The sequence below is a fragment of the Lissotriton vulgaris genome, unplaced genomic scaffold (assembly GCF_964263255.1).
Source record: "Lissotriton vulgaris unplaced genomic scaffold, aLisVul1.2 SCAFFOLD_4357, whole genome shotgun sequence".
Lineage (NCBI taxonomy): Eukaryota > Metazoa > Chordata > Amphibia > Caudata > Salamandridae > Lissotriton > Lissotriton vulgaris.
Window position 1 is genome coordinate 75,329 of NW_028252050.1, and position 18,832 is coordinate 94,160.

An 18,832-nucleotide genomic window follows, 5' to 3' on the forward strand; every position below is an offset into this window, starting at 1 on the left:
ACTATGTAGATGACACACAATATTTTTTTTCAATTGATGGTCTGGAAGACCTCTACAATTTAAAACTTGATGACTGACTTTGCGCCATGAACACATTGATGATGAATAACCATCTAAAGCTAATTACCCCTGAGACAGAGCTCTTGGCCTGCAGACAATGTCAAAAATACCAGCCTACCATCATATGACCCAATGGGCATGAAGCCCCTCCAACAATATCAAGAGAAGTCATAAACCTAGGAGTAACTATCGATTCAGACCTATATTTGATACCACATTTGCTCAACATAAAGCTGAGTGCCTTCTACACAATGAAAATATTACGTTGACTCCTTGAATAACTACAGATACTGCTTGCCATTATCTCACTCATAATCTCCATGCTTTACTATGCCAACATCCTATACCTTGGCGCACCCTCATTCATAATACGCAAAATAAACTCATCCAAAGTGTTGTTGCAAAATTTCTTCTCTACCTTCACCCAAGAGAACACATACAAGTGATTCTTAACTTGCAATCACACTGCTTGCTAGCTATAGCAAAAAGGGTAATGTTCAAGGCACTTTGGATTGTTTACAGAGCCCCCAAGGAAAAGGACAGTTATTAGAACGAACAAATCAGGACACTGCGCTCCAGGCTTGCACCATTTATACCCCCTTACCATAAGAATCTGTACGACACACTGCTTTCTCAATACAAGCCACTAAGCCAGTGTTTCCTAAACTTTTTTGACCCGTGGCTCCCTTGACCTAATTGGCCGTGGCTCCCCACCATTATTTTACCGGCGCACCGGGGGTGCTGTGGCACGCACTTTGGGAACCACTGGTCTACATGAAGAATCAAGCCTAGACATGATGAAGGATTCAGAGAGTAGCCATCACCATCATAAAACTTTATTTGCAAGCACAAAGATCTTATAAAGTACATCGCAATGCATACAACACCATCATAGAGTAGCATAAAGCACTCCCACTAAAAATAACCAGGCTAGAGAAAGGCTCAATGAGCTCTGTGGAGTTACAAGAAGTTTACGTGGGGTGGGCACTGATGAACCCAAGATGGCTCATCAGATCCCATCTACCCAGTGTTTTAAGTGGGCTGGGTCCTGCCATGCAGTCCTAAAAAGCAGGGGGCAGATTTACAATAACTGGCACATCCCTGCATATCAGCAGGGATGAGCCAGTTATTGTGCGCCACGCCTCTGCCACCATGGATGCGCCGCATTTACAATGCAGCGCACCATGGGGCAAAAAGGGCACAGATGCGTGACGCATCTGTGCCGTAAAGGCTGCGCATTGCTGGAGTTGCGTCGCAAGCGTGACGCAGCTCAAGCAATGCTCTAGGGGGCCCTATTTTTACAATGCTGCATTAATCCTCTCGCCTGCTTCAAGCAGGCACAGGGTTTTGACACAGCATGGGCCCAAAAGTGACTGTGTGAAATCTTGTAGATTTCACTCAGCCACTTTTAGGAGGCGTTTCTGCGCTAGAACACCCCCCCTTCCTGTGCAGGAACGCCTCCTTCTGGCGCAGGACTTTATGACGTGATGCACCTCTAAGATGCGTCATGTTGTAAATACCTCGCAGCATGGCGCATCTTTTGCGCCGCCACTGCATCACAAAAGTGACACAACAACGCCGTAAAAGAGGCGAAAAGGTCTTGTAAATCTGCCCCCACCGGTGTCAAGATGGGTCCCTATCGGGCTCTCCATTTTTGCCTTCAGCCTCAGGATGAAAAAAAAAATCTTAACTCTGTAGCAGACACTTCACTGCCTTTGAGGTAACTCCAAAGAGACTCTTTATAGTTCTTTCCAAATCTCATCATAAACTTTCTAATGAAAAATAATAATAATAGTTTTAAAGTTTTTAAGTAAATCGTCCTGGAAGAATAAACGATACGCCCATCTCTGAAAGAGTATCTGGCTATCAGAAAACAAAGTTCTTTCAATCACAGAATAACATAGGCTTTCTTAAAGTTATTTTTGTGAGAGACAAGTTTACTGATTTCTCGGTGCTGTTCACCTCTGGCAGTTAGTTATTGGTGCCAGGGAACAAAAGATTCATTTCTTGGTTGAGTTGTCTCTCTCCTTCAAGAAAGGACTTGTCTGCCGGTCAGTCCATGGAAGTTATTATCTGCATTTTCGAGGTGTGCCTCGTTACACTCTACTCTTCTCTGAGGCCGGAGATGTTTCTATCTGGCCCAGCCCCCCATGTGTCCGATTAACCACTTGGATGCTATGCTTGTTCTCGCACTTCAATGTAATTTCCATTGAAATCAATGGAAAGTCCATGACGAGTTACCCTTGTCATTAGCGGCGAAGAGGTTAAAGAGGCGCCCTTGTTCTAGGGAATGATCACTCATCTGGGTACATTAGCTGTAATTACAGAGCCCCCGCCCAGGCCGACCTTATCTTCACAGACAATGGGAGTCCAGTAATGAGCAGCTCGTCGCTGGGGCATCAGGAGCAGGTAAGATGTTGGGCCTGATGAGCGCAGCTCTTAATGGAGCTATTGAGATGCAGAGGGCGAGGACTGGGATGAATTGACCTGGCAGCACAAAGGAGGGGGAGGAATTGTGGCTGCAGTTTCCGCGAACCACATCCTGCACGGCGGTGCAATGTCCCTGGCTTCTCATCACCGCGCACCAGGGTGCCGAGGCGCACACTTTGGGAACCACTGCACTTAGCTCTGGAACATACTCCGAGCAAGCATTAGAAGCATTCAGGAGCCTATACACTTCAGAAGAGAGTTAAAACATTGCTATTACAGAGACAACTACACCACCACACACCCTGGCAAAAGAACCTGGAAACCTGGATAGCTCAATCTTTAGCTTACAATACACAGATTGGAAACCACTCAACCAGCAAACTACTTTTGATAACTAGGTAAGTTAAGTAGAGCTGACCTATGATTTTAGCACATTCCCAGGGTAACTAAAGCTCATAAGCCTGGGAATGCATCAAAATGCTATGCCTTCCCCAGTGAGACACAATGAGGAGAAACATCTTTATTTCTCCTTGTTATGTGCTGCATTCTGCAGTACAAATAGAAGGAGGAATATGCCTCTAAACATTGTTTTTGTACAGGAAGTTGCCCCTTAATGCACAAAAACAATCCTACCTGTAACGCAGAAATCCTTGCACTTTGGAGTAAGAGTGCCTGTGTTGGTGCTAGGATGCACATAGTGTGCCAGCAGTAGGATAGAACAGAAACGTGGCATTTTTTGTAAATATGGCTCTCTGCCTTTCACGCAATGTTGTGCAGCAAGTTGCCTTGCCGAGCTGCGTGAAATGTAAGTAAATATTCCCCAAAACCCAGTTCAGTAACCAGCTATGCAGACTAAAATCAAAAGGAATACCACAAATAGGCCCCGCAGAGCAGTTCATAGCTGCCAGTTACTGAAAAACCATAAATGATAATTTATGCGTCTGCGTCTCTCACACCTTGTCATCCACCACACTGCTACATGGTGCAACCCATAACACGGTAATCGCACGACGGTGGTCATCATGCCCAACATGAAAACACTTCCTACATTAGATCACAGATCAAAGATAACACACACACCACCCTATAGGGTGTAGCTTGATGCCAATATAGGTAAGCAGTTCAGTGCTACACGTAGGGGTAGTAAGCTCTATACAAATGGGCAATATATTACAATACAATATTCATCACTTCCATCATTAAGATTTGTTTTTATCCTGGTAAAATCTTTGTTTCCATCACACTTCGGAATTAATAAAAAAATGTACTGCTGGTATATGTGGAAATATGTGTACAGTTCTTTTACAGTTATATTATGTTTTTTGTGAATTAGAAACAAAGTGACATCCTACAGTATTTCTTTTTGCATCCCCTGTACATAATGTCATTGAAATTATGAGATTCTGCTGCCATTGAACTATTTGATTCTGCAGCTGCTGCATTTTCAGCATAATTATGAATTTACTGCATTTACCACATAATCCATCATCTCCTAAATTTTCTGCAGATTTTAACAAAATACTAATTTTGTTCCTAGCTAAAACAGATCAAAATGTACTACAAATGTTGCAACATATACTGCAGTGCAATGAAAGGTCCTTGGCAAAGGTTGAATGGCCACCTATTAGTTATGTAGAGCTGTATTTGGATGTGGAACCATTACTAATGAAGAGAAGCCTTTGCCCAGATAATGCTAAAGTGTGAAAGATGACAAAACAATGAAGTGATACTGTAACAAAATGAGGAGCATTAAGGTGCAACATTTTTGTTTTCTTGCCACATTAATCAGTCACCTCTGCCTCAGAATTTAGGCCTCATATGCTGCCTAATTCCAGTGGCCCTGTCTATAATTCAGACAGATTGTCATGGAGTTCACTTTAGACTGTCCTCTCACTTTTCAAAGGAATAAAAGTAAACACAATTTTCATGTTAAAAGAAACAATTTGTCAGAAGACAGACTGACACTGAAAATTTCTTGGAACACACAGCTAATGTAACAAGATAAAAACAACACTTAGAGTGATTTTTATTGCTCGTTCACCTTCTGAACTCCTGCATCTCTAAAGTATGCCAGCTGCCTTGCTCGTTTGGGGGGGTAAAGATTATTCTGGGCTGGCTCAGCCCTCAAATGCTTCCCGTGGCTAAGGCCCTGCCGGAAATAAGGGTGCATGAGTATTTTATTGCAGAAAGGACCAAACTCTGCACTACACATGCCCCATAAACTCCGATGCTTGCTCTGTCAGATGCAATAAATATTGTGTCTTTCTCTGTGGCAAACAGTGTTAGCTTTAGATAAACACTATCATTTATAATCCAAAGCAACACAGCTAATAATCTAGTTTAATTTACTTGACAACCTCATGGACGTAGGAGACACTAAAATTCTGGGGGGGACAGGGACAACCTTTTGGACTTTCCAGTGACCTTTTACAAATCGGCCATTTTCTGAGAGCCGTACGCTCTGTTAAAAGAAGACAATTGCATAGTTTTGTAGTGTAACATTGATAATTGCAGGCTTGTAGTCACAGTTTGTAAATATTCTTTAATTGTTATTTACATTCATAAAGTAATTAGACCAAATGTGAAAAAACATCTTACACCGTCATGCACCAAGCAAACAAAGGTGGGACGAAAAAAAGGAACAATAAACTGAATTCTTTTTGCAACATTCCTATTCTCAAAATGCAATTGGACTAATATTGAAGTGTACTGGAGACAGACTGCATGCACACAGAGCTGTAAGAGCAGATAAATGTCCACTTTCTAAAAGTGGCATATCTTAAATAGTAATGTGCACTCCATCCTTACCAGTAAAAAGGATTTATCATTGGCATTCCAAAGTTATAAAGCATGCCTCTGCTACTCCTTTCTAACCAGGAATTACACCTTAAAAGAGTGTATTAAGGAATTCCCAATGTCAATCTATGAGAGGAATAGGCCTCACATTACTGAAAAATTAATATAGATGTTTTAACTACAAGGAGATGCAAAACATAAAAGTTCATGTCCTACTTTTTAGCAACATAGCACCCTCCTCCACGGGCTACATAGGGCCTACCTTAGGGGTGACGTATGTGTAATAAAAGGAAGTTTAAGGCTTGGCAAGGGGATTTTAATACCAAGTCAACCTGGCAGTAAAAGTGCACATACACGGATCTGCAGTGGCAGGCCTGAGACATGTTTAAAGGGCTACTTGTGTGGGTGACACAATCAGTACTGCAGACCCACTAGTAGCATTTAATTTGCAGGCCCTGGGTATATGGTGTAACACTGTACAAGGTATTTACAAGTAAATATAAAAGGCCAATCGTATATACACCAATGTTCACATTTATAAGGGAGAAGCACATGCACTTTAGCACTGGTGAGCAGAGGTAAACTCCTCAGAGCCCAAGGCCAACAAAATGTATCACAAAAAGAGGAGGTAAGCAGGCAAAAAAATTTGGGGGAAGTCCGTCCTAAGGTTGACAGGTCTAACAGTATAGTGTAGGATTCTGTGTGTCTGTTTGAGTATTGAAGTCAGTCGGATCCTTTTTGGAAGTCCCAGGTTTAGCAGGGCACGAGAAGGAGAGTGAGAATAGTTTCACAAACACTAAGTTTATGGTCTGCATTCCTGAGGCTGGATGGTGGAAAAACCCTCAATGCTTCGCAATGTATACAACGCAATACAAAAACATTTGTTGTCTAATCTATGAGAAGCGCTATTGCAGATGGATGATATAAGTGTAGAGATAAGTATGGGTAGGTTTTCCCGGGGGGATGGGAGGGGGAAAATATTAAAAAGTCCTCACAAGCCAGGCCTCGTTTCACTTGAATACATTAGTAACTGCTTAAAACGCCTTAGGAAGAGTGGTCACCTTATTTTTCCAAGAGAGGGGGGAGCGAGGGGTCTGATGGGTAGGCAGGGGGATAGAGGTAGGAAATGAGTGGGTTAAAGTTCTTGTCCTGGAATGTCAATGGCCTGCGTGTGAGGGGTAGGAGACTTAGAATATTACAATACTTGAGAGACTCCCCCGTACAGGTCATTGTCATTCAGGAGACGCATCTCCTCAAACAAGAGGTGAACGACATGTTGAAAAGATTGAAGTGGGTGAACAAATTCCTTTGCACGGATCATAACGCCAACATACGGGGTATCCTCATTGTTTTTAAGAAACAAGCCAAGACTCAGATCATTGAACATGGGGAGGACCCTAGTGGAAAATGGCTACTCGCTAAAGTAACATTAAATGGGAGGCTTACACCTTGGTGGAGTATTACGGCCCTAACCACGATGATCCATCCTACCTGCACAAGATCCAGAGCCACCTGATAACCTCGCAGGACCCAGTAATATGGATGGGAGACTTTAATCTAGTTTTAAACCCAAAACTGGATAAATCCCCTAATTCCAGAGCACTGACGCATGTTAAATCCAGGCAAACACTCACTGCAATTATGTCAACCCTAGGTTTAGCGGATCCGTGGAGGGAGAGGGCGGGCACCACTCTAGGCGTGTCCTTTCACAATCTTAAATATAAACATGAATCTAGAATAGATTACGCCCTTTCAGTTATGTTCTTAGAGACACCTTGAAGGAATTGGTTTACCTGCCCTCCCATCTTTCCGACCATTCGGCTATCTTCTTCTCCTTAACGCTAGGTCAACAGAGCATACACACCTCCTGGTCTTTTGACCGGACGATCTTGCTAGAGGAAGAAGAGACAGACTTCCTTCTATCGAAGGCTACTTCATTTATGGAAATCAACATAAATTCAGCCCCATTGGTGATCGTGTGGGAGGCCTTCAAAGCCTATTTAAGAGGGTGTATCACTAACCGCGCCTCTTATCGAGGGAAGGAATATAGAGTGGCTATTTCAAGCATTGAGCAAGAATTGGCTCTCCTCGATCGAAACCTCGGCCCGGGCACTGGACCTTCAGCAGATCAAAAGAAGCGGGTGGAATTAAAAGAAAATCTGGAAAACCTTCTCCAAGAAAGGGTGGCAAAGAGGTGGGAGGCTAGCAAGCTCTCCAACTTAGAGTACGAGGAGACCGCAGGCAAGGTTTTAGCCTGGAAAATTAAATCAGATCAGGCCAAAAAGCACATCAGGGAAGTAAGAGTGGAGGGGTAGACCACCGCCAGAACCTCAAACATCGACATAGGGAATGCATTTCATGATTTCTTCCAAAACATTTATAAGGAGGAGATCACGGACGACCCGCTGGTCAGGGCGGGGTGGTTGGAGAAGGTTGATCTTCCCAAACTCACCCCAGAACAAAGCGAGCGCCTGGACAGGGCAATATCAGAGGCAGAAGTCAGCAATGTCATCAGGAAAGTGAAGCGGGGCAAAGCTGCCTGGCCAGATGGTCAGCCCGGAGAGATATATCGCGTATTGCCTCCCGTCATCACTCCTGTTTTGACTGGACTGTTTAATGACATCCTATTAAATGGTGCAGTGCCACCCAAGTCGTGGGGGGAGGCAACTATCGTGCTGATCCTGAAACCATGTATCAAAGGGTGAGCAACCCAATATACCCTTGCGGGCTTGGGCAAGGTATGTAGACAAAATGGCCAGCAAGGGATTTTGTTTTTTAAGATCTTTACAGCACCTTTAGGACTTGTTATGTAATCACAGTACCTAAGTAAGAATTCAATCCGTGGCTGTTAAATTACAATAAGCATAGGATGTTACCACACTAACATCACGATAAAGCATGAATGCTCAATAAAACCAGGAACCAGGGTTTATTGTCTGAAAGTTATTATTAAACTTAAAGGCAAAATATCTGTACAAAAAACAATGAATAATCACAAAAAATAGGGTGCATACATGGATATACAATAAGGATATTCAAGGCCTTGGTTGCTTTTCCTTGGACATATCCAAATTAAAGTCCAGACTGCTGCGTCACAGTGGTTGGTTGATCAATGACCCAAAGTCAGAAGAAAGTCAAAAGATGACTTAGGGACAATACTAGGCAGAATTGGACTGAACAGGTCGACGTTTCGGTCTTAATTTAGGCGCCAGTAGTAGATGGAATCTGACAGATAGTCCACTTTAGAATGAAGATCAGCTGTCACAGAATACGAGTTGGAATTAATCACCAATGGAACATCAATGGAGTACGGTCAGGGCGATTGGTGATTAATTCCAACTCGTATTCTGTGACAGCTGATCTTCATTCTAAAGTGGACTATCTGTCAGATTCCATCTACTACTGCGCCTAAATTGTGGCAAGTGTAACTTCGGCACCTTGGATTCAACTCTGTGCCCAACCCCAGTGCAATTATTTACAAGCACCGGTGCCATCGCGATTTTTATAACTGACACCGTCCGTATTGCTAAAAAGGGTCATCAATTTTATACACCACTTTGTAGTCTTTGATGGTCTTAAAAATAAACACAATAAGACCGAAACGTCGACCTGTTCAGTCCAATTCTGCCTAGTATTGTCCCTAAGTCATCTTTTGACTTTCTTCTGACTTTGGGTCATTGATCAACCAACCACTGTGACGCAGCAGTCTGGACTTTAATTTGGATATGTCCAAGGAAAAGCAACCAAGGCCTTGAATATCCTTATTGTATATCCATGTATGCACCCTATTTTTTGTGATTATTCATTGTTTTTTGTACAGATATTTTGCCTTTAAGTTTAATAATAACTTTCAGACAATAAACCCTGGTTCCTGGTTTTATTGAGCATTCATGCTTTATCGTGATGTTAGTGTGGTAACATCCTATGCTTATTGTAATTTAACAGCCACGGATTGAATTCTTACTTAGGTACTGTGATTACATAACAAGTCCTAAAGGTGCTGTAAAGATCTTAAAAAACAAAATCCCTTGCTGGCCATTTTGTCTACGATCCTGAAACCAGGCAAAGATCCAGCCGATTGTGGGTTCATTAGGCCAATTTCGCTCCTTAACAACGATTATAAGATTTTTGCTGCTGTTTTCTCAGCACGGCTTGGGAGTGAAATCGGCACAATTATTCATACTGGGTTTTCTGTGGGTATATGAAACAGTCGATGCTGTATAACACAATATTCAGTTGCAGTGTAAGGATAGATAATGTCGACGGGATACGACATTATCTATCCTTACACTGCAACTGAATATTGTGTTATACAGCATCGACTGTTTCATATACCCACAGAAAACCCATTGCTTAATACTGAGCTTTCAAAGACCCAGACTTACTCCATCCATACATTGGAATTGGAGTGGAAGCCCTGAAGAGTCGTGTGACTCAACCGCACACGACGAAACACGTGTCGGCGACTGTATTATTCTCAAGTCTGGAGAAAATTAAACATCTTGCTGTGACAAGAAGACTTACATCAAAAAACCTGCTTCTGCGCTTCTTTCTTTACTTTTGGTCATTGTACCTTGTTTGGATAAACACAAATGTAGTTGCGAGAGCTTAGTTTTGTTAAATTGCCTTGTCTTTTGACTTGTTTTGGACGGTTAAGGGTGTTTTGCCGTCTGCTCTTCACGCACTACACAACTACCATCTTGCCTCTCACACACTTTGTAACGTATCAACCTAGGCAGCGCGCCCTTCTAGTCCTAATTTTCTAAAAACCCCCGTGGCACAGCAATTATTCATACTGACCAGAAGGGATTTATACGAGGACGCCAGCTAGCGGACCTCACCTACGACCTGATAGGTGCAGTTGACATCGCCTCAACCTTTTCCCTCCCCTTGGCCATTATGACCCTCGACGCTACCAAAGCTTTTGATAGGGTCAACTGGCCCTATCTGGCTGCGGTAATGAGGAAGTCCCAACTCGGGCCAAGTTTTGTCGAGCGATAAGTCTTTTGTATAGAGAGCCCAGTGCAAGCCTTTCGGTTAATGGTACCTGTACAGAGCCCTTTCAAATAATGAGGGGAACCAGACAGGGTTGCCCCCTTTCCCCCCTCTTATTTAATATCTATATCGAACCCTCTGAGAGACAAGTCTAACATCCCCTCGTTCGAATTCGGGGGTTGTGCAAAGAGGGTAGGGCTCTACGCCGATGACATTTTAATTTATACCACATATCCGGTCGAGGCTTTCCCCATAGTCGTAAAGAGGGCGGAGGAATTTGGGCGTATCTCGGGATACGAAATCAATGCAGAGAAGACTGAGCTCATGATCTGGAATATAGTTAACCCCACTCAGTAGTGACCCCTTCAATACGTTACTTGGGAGTTAAGCTCACTCAGGATACCGGCACCTTGTCCAAGGCCAATCTTGATCGTGTCTTCCGCGAATGTAAGGCATTATTGAAATCTTGGTCCTTCCTTCAGTTAACGATCTTTGGGAAAGTTAGTATAGTGAAAATGTCTATCCTCCTTAAATTTACTTTCATCTTAAATTCCGTTCCCTTGGCTTTTGATTCCAAACAGCTCCAAAAATGTCAACAAGACATACATTATTTTATCTGGGGCAACAAAGCAGCAAGGTTGGCATGGAAAAAATTAAGGAGGAGGAGGGAAAAGGAAGGGCTTGCACTGCCAGATTTGCAATACTATGCTTGGGCATTTCAGCTCTCCCACTCAAGGATGCTGCTGAAATCCCCAGCTAGTTCCTCAAACGGGAAACTATTTAAGGTTATGCTGATCGGGGCAAATCTCCCACTTGACGGGTTCCTATTTAAGTTTGGTGATCAGAGGTTCTTTAAAAAGGTGAGGCTAAAGATCCTACAAGCACTGGTGAAGTCCTGGGTGCAAATCAAAGCAAAAGTTGGGTTGGCCTATTTTTCCAACTATGCCCCAATCTGGGACTCCCCGGGGCTTCCCCCATGTCTAAAGGAAAGTCTTACAGTCCCCCTATTAGAGGCAGGGATCTCAAGATGGGGAGAATTATTGGTAGGAGGGAGTTTGGTAGCGTGGGAGGTGCTCCATGAGAGAGTAGGGCCAGCCCTATCGAGATTCAAGTACATACAACTGGTAGCTGGGCCCGGGACCATACTAGGAAGAATGTACATGTTGGGAGAGGCAGCTTCCTCGAACAACATCTAGTAGAAAGGCAAACGGGGGGTAAGGAAGTTGCCTTCTGGTACTGGTCCATTCTGGAAGAGGCAGACGTCGATTTCAACCTCCCGATGAAGCTGTGGGGAAGGGACATGGGGTTGCAGGATGAGGATCTATGGATAAATTCTTTTGCCCTTTTGTACAAAGTGGTAAAACAAGCTTGGTTGAGATGCAACCACTTGTTTACTGTGCAGCAAGCATACCTTTCCCCGTTAAGGCTATCTAAATACCAGCCAGGAAAGTGCTGTAACAAGTGTCACCTCCCAGCAGCCTCGGACACCCACATGTTTAGGCACTGTCCCAACATAAATGCATTCTGGGAAGAAGTAAGATCTACTCTGGAATCAACTCTTAATATAAAGATTTCCCTCAGTCTGTCATTAATTATATTCGGTCTGGATGAGAACATCACTGGGGTGGCAAGGACCTTCCTGTTCTATGCAATCCTCTTGGCCAGACGGCAGATATGCACATTTTGGGTAGACGCCAAAGCACCTACACACACCGCCTGGTTGACATCCCTCCATGAAACATCAAGGATAGATACGGCCAGATCCTGTAGCTCGCAGAACCTTGCCTTTTGGAACCTGTTGATCCAGCGGAGATGATCAATTGTTTGGGCTTCCGGGTTTTTTTTTTTCTTTTCCCCGGGTCCAATAATTATGCCCTTACACTCCATGGTCCAGTTGGAGGTCTTGCCCCAAATCCAAAGTAACAACTCTGAACCAACAGGCAGGAAGCTGCCTAGATGGTGTCAGTACTCCTGAAAGCATCTCCCGCCAATCTGGTTAAGTCTGTTCGGAGTCTGTTAGTGAAGTAGTGTGGCTAGTGAAGTAGTGTGCTCACTGGTTAGAGGCGGCAGACCCGAGAGCAGAGGACGGCCCGGGACCAGGGTTCGATTCCCTGCGTGGCAGGTTTCTGGACCAGGGTCAGCGGACTCGATAATTCTCTCGCCTCGGTGCCCACTCTGATCAGCGATCACACTCGGCAACTCTGGGCATTAGCTTGCCTCATCTTCACTAATGGCCCCACCAGACCGCCGGGGATGCCTGGTCTCACCCTGGAGATACCCATTAAGGGACCATCTCTCAGGGAAGCCAGGAAGGGTTTCGCAGCGGTCGAAGCGCCTTGGGACCCTTCGTGTAAGTAGTGCGCTATATAAATGCCTATACATTTACATTTACATACACCTAGAAATCAATCATTGTATTGGTCTTATTTCTCTGGACAGTGAGGTGGTTGGTGTTTCTTTTTCTTGCAACGAGAGTCGGGCAAATGAGGACACAAAAAAAAAAGACATAAGTGTAGAGTGCACTCAAACCACATTACCTTGCATAGGAATATAAGACACCCTATAAGATAAATTTGCAATAAGAATTATCCTTGTGTGGGATGTCACAAAAATTAGATTTACAGTGTTTGTGTGGAAGAGAGATGCTTACCAATGTAAAACAGCCTGCTGTGAGAGACACAAATGAGATTCTCACAGAAGATAGATATAGTTAGATATGCAGAATGAATTGTGTGGCAAAGCTCAGATATGAGGTGTTAGTGATGAACACCAGAAACAATGTTTGTGTGTGGAGCTTACACATGAATACAGTAGGTGGAAGGTCACAAATGAGAAGTGAGTGGGATGCAGTAAAGCACTAAAGCTTTGTTATATGAGAGGCTCACAAAAACTATAAAAATGACCAAACTAGTAAATATGCCTCATGCTAGGATTTTTCTAGCCAACATATTGAGCATTTAATTGATACAATAATTGAAGGTGCGGAGGCCTTGCTCAAGACTATTATGATTTATTTACAAGAGACATTTGGATAGTTGGGTATTAACAGGGAAGTCATCTTTGGGGAACAGTTATTGCTACCAAGAAAAAATAGGTCAGATGGGCAGGGTAACTTGTATATGGATGGGGATGGGGATGCTCCTGAAGATGAGCCAAACTCTGTTTCTGAGCATTTCCAGGAGGAGTCTGGAGGCCCCTTACTGGAGAAGTCTAGTCCCCCAGGGAATAGTTCTAGTGACACAGAGGGAGGCCCTAGAGGTAAACCCCCATGTCCGCCTCAACAAATTCAGCCTCCTCTGCCACTTCAATAGGGACTTCCATCTCTGGCAGGATGTGGGAAATGTTTTAGAAAGGAAATACCACCTGCTCAAACTTTAGCGAGCCAAGCTCAGAATCAAGAAGGAGTTAGCCCTAGATAAGGACACCCTAGAAGTGCAGAGGGCTAGGAAGAATTTAGTATTAGAATCCCATGGTGGCAGGACTAGTGAACCTAGAGTTAGGGAAGATCCCTTTGACACTTGGAACTGGAGCAGGATAGTCCCTCCTTACCAGGAGGGTGATGACATCCATAAGTGGGTTACTGCTTTAGAAAGGGCCTGTAAAGTTCAGAAGATTCCTCAGGGGCAGTGGGCAGCTATCCTTTGGCTCTCCTTTGCTAACAAAGGTAGAAACAAACTCTTGACTGTAAATGGAGAAAATGCAGCTTTTCAAGACAAGTGGAGTGCCCCCCACACTATACTGGAAAAGAAAGGTGAGGTCACCTACTTAGTTGACCTAGGCACTCCAAGAAATCCCCATAGGGTGCATCATGTGAATCACCTGAAAATGTTTATTGATCTGGCTGACATGAGGATGCTCATGGCCTCTGATGAGGGACAGGAGGAAGAAAGTGACCCTCTCCCTGATCTTCTCTCTTGGACCCTGTTGATGGATCAGTTGAAGGAGTAGTCGTGGGAGACAGATTCACTGATGAATAGCAAGCTGATTACAGACATGTTCTCAATCAGTTTCCTGGTCTCTTTCTCTGACATCCAGTCACACCACCTGGTGTAGCCATGAAGTGGACACAGATGACAGTCTGCCTCTGAGGAGCAACATTTACAGACAGCCTGACCATTTCAGAGATTGCATTAGAAAAGAATCCCAAAAGATGCTGGAGTTGGAGGGAGTCGTTGAGCCTTCATATAGCCCTTAGGCTAGCCCTGTAGCCATTGTACCAAAAGCTCATATCCAGGATGGTAAGAGAGAGAGTAGGTTTTGTGTTGACTATAGAGATCTCAATGCAGTCACTAGGACTGATGCCTATCCAATTCCCGGGACAGATGAACTGATTGGTACTTTGGACTCTGCCAAATGTGTCAGTACATTTGACCTCACTGCTGGTTATTGGCAAAACAGAATTTATGAGGATGCCAAATCAAAAACAGCATTTTCAAACCCAAGTGGGCATTATCAATTTATTGTGATGCCTTTTGGTTTGAATAAAGTCTTAACAGTTCTGGAAATCTATAGTGCAGCATATCTAGATGATATATATGTCTTTAGCTCTACCTGGGAGGATCACCTGGTCTACCTCAGAAATGTACTCGCGGCTACTTGAGGCCCTGCAGAAGGCAGGCCTCACTATGAAGATCGCAAAGTGCCAGATAGGGCAGAGTAAAGTTGCGTACTCAGGCCACCTTGTAGTTGGAGGCCAACTTCCAACATTGGAGAGCTAAATTTAGACCATCATGGACTGGGCTGCTCCCACTACTCAGACTCAGGTCAGAGCTTTCTTGGGCCTGAGTGAGTACGACAGAAGGTTTGTTAAGGGCTATGGATCCATAGCAACACCCCTTAATGATCTCACCCCCAAATGAATGCCTAAGAAAGTTCAGTGGACAGTTAGCTGTCAGAAGACATTTGATGACCTGAAACAAGCCATGTGCTCTGCTCTAAATCTGCAATGTCCGGTGCTAGAAGTATGATCCCATGTACTGGGGGGCTCCTTAGGGGACCCCCATGTACTCCAGGTAACAGTTTCTTAGAGTCTGCCAGCAAGCTAGTGCTGCTGCCAACCACAGACATGGTTCTGCCCTCCTGTTGCTGAGCTGAGATTAAGCAGAGGAAGGCAGAACAATAGGTTTACTGTCACAGAAATTGTGATCCCCTCCCAGACAGGATTTAGTGTATTGGGCTGTGTTGGGATCACCTTCCAGGCATCCAGACTGTTATGAAGGCATACTTGAGTCCCTCTTTGCATACTCAAGTTTGAGCCAGTTCAGGAACCCTTGTTTCCTGCTCTGGTGAGAAACTGGAGTAAGGCCAAAGGAAAGGATCATCCCCCCTGTCCAGCCCCTCTTTTAGGAGAGACCGTGGTGAAGTTCTAATGCTTCATATAGGGTACCAAAGGTCTCCACTGTGGGAGGGTCCTCATACTCATCATAGAACAAGAATCACACCTGAAACCAAGACAACACTCTTCGACCGTCTGAACACTTGAACTTCGTTGGGCTTTGTATGGAACCGAGACTGCATCAAGGAAGAGTCCTGCTGCTAATGGTCTTGCTGTCAAGTCTTCTGAGTCGTCTGTGTCTGTGCTTCATCCAGGTTCTCCAGAAGGCCTGTAGGCATCAAGGACATCCCTTGAATCTGCAGGCACCGCAGCAAAGCTGACTGGTCTGATGCTCCTGTTGTTCTGAGGGCTTCCCAAGGCCCAGCAACACAGGTGGTGGTTCTGCAGCTCTCTCGAGGCCTGACCTGCTTTCTCTGCAATTTTGAGGACACTATCCCTCGTTGAAGCCGCTGGGACTGAACCCCTGTGCACCCTGCGTACTTGCCATTGCCACTGCTGGTTGGCTCTGTATTCCAGAGATTTTCGGGCTACAAGAAGCTCAAGCCTCCAGTACCTCATTCGTTGAAGATCAGCATCCTCATTGCATCCTCTGCAACCTGGGCCTCCATCTTTGCTGAACTGCCTGAGGTCCTCTTGCAACTCCTGTGCCTTCAGCCTGTGGGTCCTCTCAAGGGTCTTCCTTTGCTGCAGTGGGCTCTCCTGCTTGCTCAGGGCCTGCTCTGATTATCCTGCTGTTGGTGAGTCCCTTGGACCTTGCTGGTCCCAACGCTTGCATCTTTTTGCTTTCTACGCCAATTGTGGCTACCAAGGCTTGTTGCTGCTCCCGCCAGACACCAGACACCTGGACACTGACACCTGATGTGGGCCACCTCGTGCACAGCTCCTGGTCTTCTTCAGCATTGCCTGGTCCTCACAGCTGCAGGGACAATGAAACTGTCTTCACTCCTAAACCTCCAGGCATAGGTGGGCATTGTGCTTCCATGCCTCCTGGTCACTTCCGAGTGGCATAGACTCTGTCCCCTCTGCTTGCAGGTGCTCCTCTTAAAGAGTCTACTATTGGATTCCACCGAACTCCTTCACAGGCTTCTCCAGAGTCATTTTCAAAGTCTTCTATTGTCATCTACGGCAGGTGTTCTGATGTCACTTCACCCTATGCACCTGGCTTTCCTAGTACAAGTAACCTGATTCCAGGTGGGCTGGATCTGCATCTTCCCAACTTCCAAAGGGTTTCTTCTGAGTCCTCTGGGATTTGTTCTTCTTCTTTAAAACTGCAACTGTGACTTCTCCATTGACTTCCATTGGACAGGTGGCTCTGTTTCCACTCTGCACACAGCCTCCAGGGGGTCCTGGGTACTTACCTTGGGTGGTTCCTTGTGTCCCCAGCTCCTCTGAGTCTTCTGGTCCGAGTCCCATTCTCCTTTGCAGTTTATATTCCACTTTCCTAGTATATGGGTTGGTCTTCCCCTGGGGCCAGTGTATATTTGTGCTACTGACTTCATTATTTTGAAGTATTCTTGTGTGTATTATTGATATCTCTGGGTAGCAGATATGCCAATTTGTTAGTGATTGTGTTGCATAATAAATAGACCTATTTTTATAAACACTGTGTGGTTTTTTTAATCTAATCTTTACACACCTTCAAGATAAGCCTGAAGGTTGCTTTACGCAGCTACCACTTAGAGAGATTTCTATGGTTATCAAAAACCACTACAATCACCATAAGGGTTGTCTGGATTAGTGCAAGGTGCATCACTCCTGAGTATACACTATATACTAAACCAGCCTCCTACAACCACCAACACCAATTCTCCATTGTACTTTTCCCACCACGATACAAGTCCTAAAAAAAGAAGTGGGGCACTAACCAAGTTAGGCAGTACGTAGGTGACATCACAGCATGTGACATCACAACCCACAACCTCACAGGAAGTGCTATCGCAAAAAATACATCATATTTTAAGACCTAATATATGTTAAGCAGGTCTGTCATGAGTACATTTGAGTATATTACAATATTTAACAAATTAGATATTGCGTCAGAGTTGTACCAAAAAAGTGTTGCAACCCCAGCGCAAGATCTAGGCCTCAGATTACACATTTATTTATTACAACTCTCCCAGAAAGAAATTGTCAACAAGGAGAAACGTGGCAGTGTATCTGTTCTGCTTCATTGCTTGCAAAGTCTGCATTCTAAAATATCTTATGGTGTTAATGTGCCTGCTGCATAGATCTTTACCTACCCAGTAAATCTGAGGGAATAATAATGGTAAGATAACTCTGGAGGGTAATGCACTTGCTGGAGAGACAGGTGTTTTGTCTAGTTCCAGTTTTGTCAAAGTAGCATGGAGGGTTAATTTGCCTCCCACAAAGAAAATCATGTGACACGCAGATGACGGATCTTTATTTCATATGGATGGGTAAGTGGGTTATTGCTTTTAACACAGAGATCCTTACGTTACTTTCAGCTCATAAATTGTAATCCTTCTATTATAGCACAGTGAACTATGAAGGAAAGGGTTTGTGACTCCTCAAATTTTAACCCTGTCTTATGTAACACATCCTCTCAATTGAAAAAACATATGCTTTATTGCCAATGTGCATGTGTAATGTAAGGCACTCTGACACCCTGGATTGGGTTGAGTGGTGCTATAAAAGAAATCAGACAAAATAGTGGTATCTAAATTGTTATTTACGTAAATATTAGGACAGACCAAAACATCTGACACCCAACAGAAGTGGGCTCAGACGGTGTCTGATATTAATTGTTTTCCATGTTCCCTGGCGCGGTTCAACTGCTCAAAATATACATTTCACCAAACATTAGCCTTTGAGCGGCTAAATTACGCAGTCAAAATAACTAAGTAGGGTCGGGTCGGGGCTGAGGAGGTGCAGCATGCAGACAGCAATTAACAAACTGTCTCTCCTCCTTTGTCCTAGAAGTGCACAGTGCAGGCAGCCATGGCGGGGATGACAAGGTGAGAAAATTCCTGGAGGTTTGCTGCACAACAAAAGGGAAGGTTCATCAGCACGTGAAAGGCTTTGACAATAGAATTTCCCCTGTCCCGTCTGTCAGTTGCAGGGACATTGGCACCTCAAAGCTCTAGTGCTTTGAGGTGCCAATGGCCCTGCGACGGAGAGAAGGGAGAGGGGAACTTCTTTTGTTCCCTTGTCCCCCCCACCCTTGTCCCCCCCACTACAAAATCTGGGGGGGATATA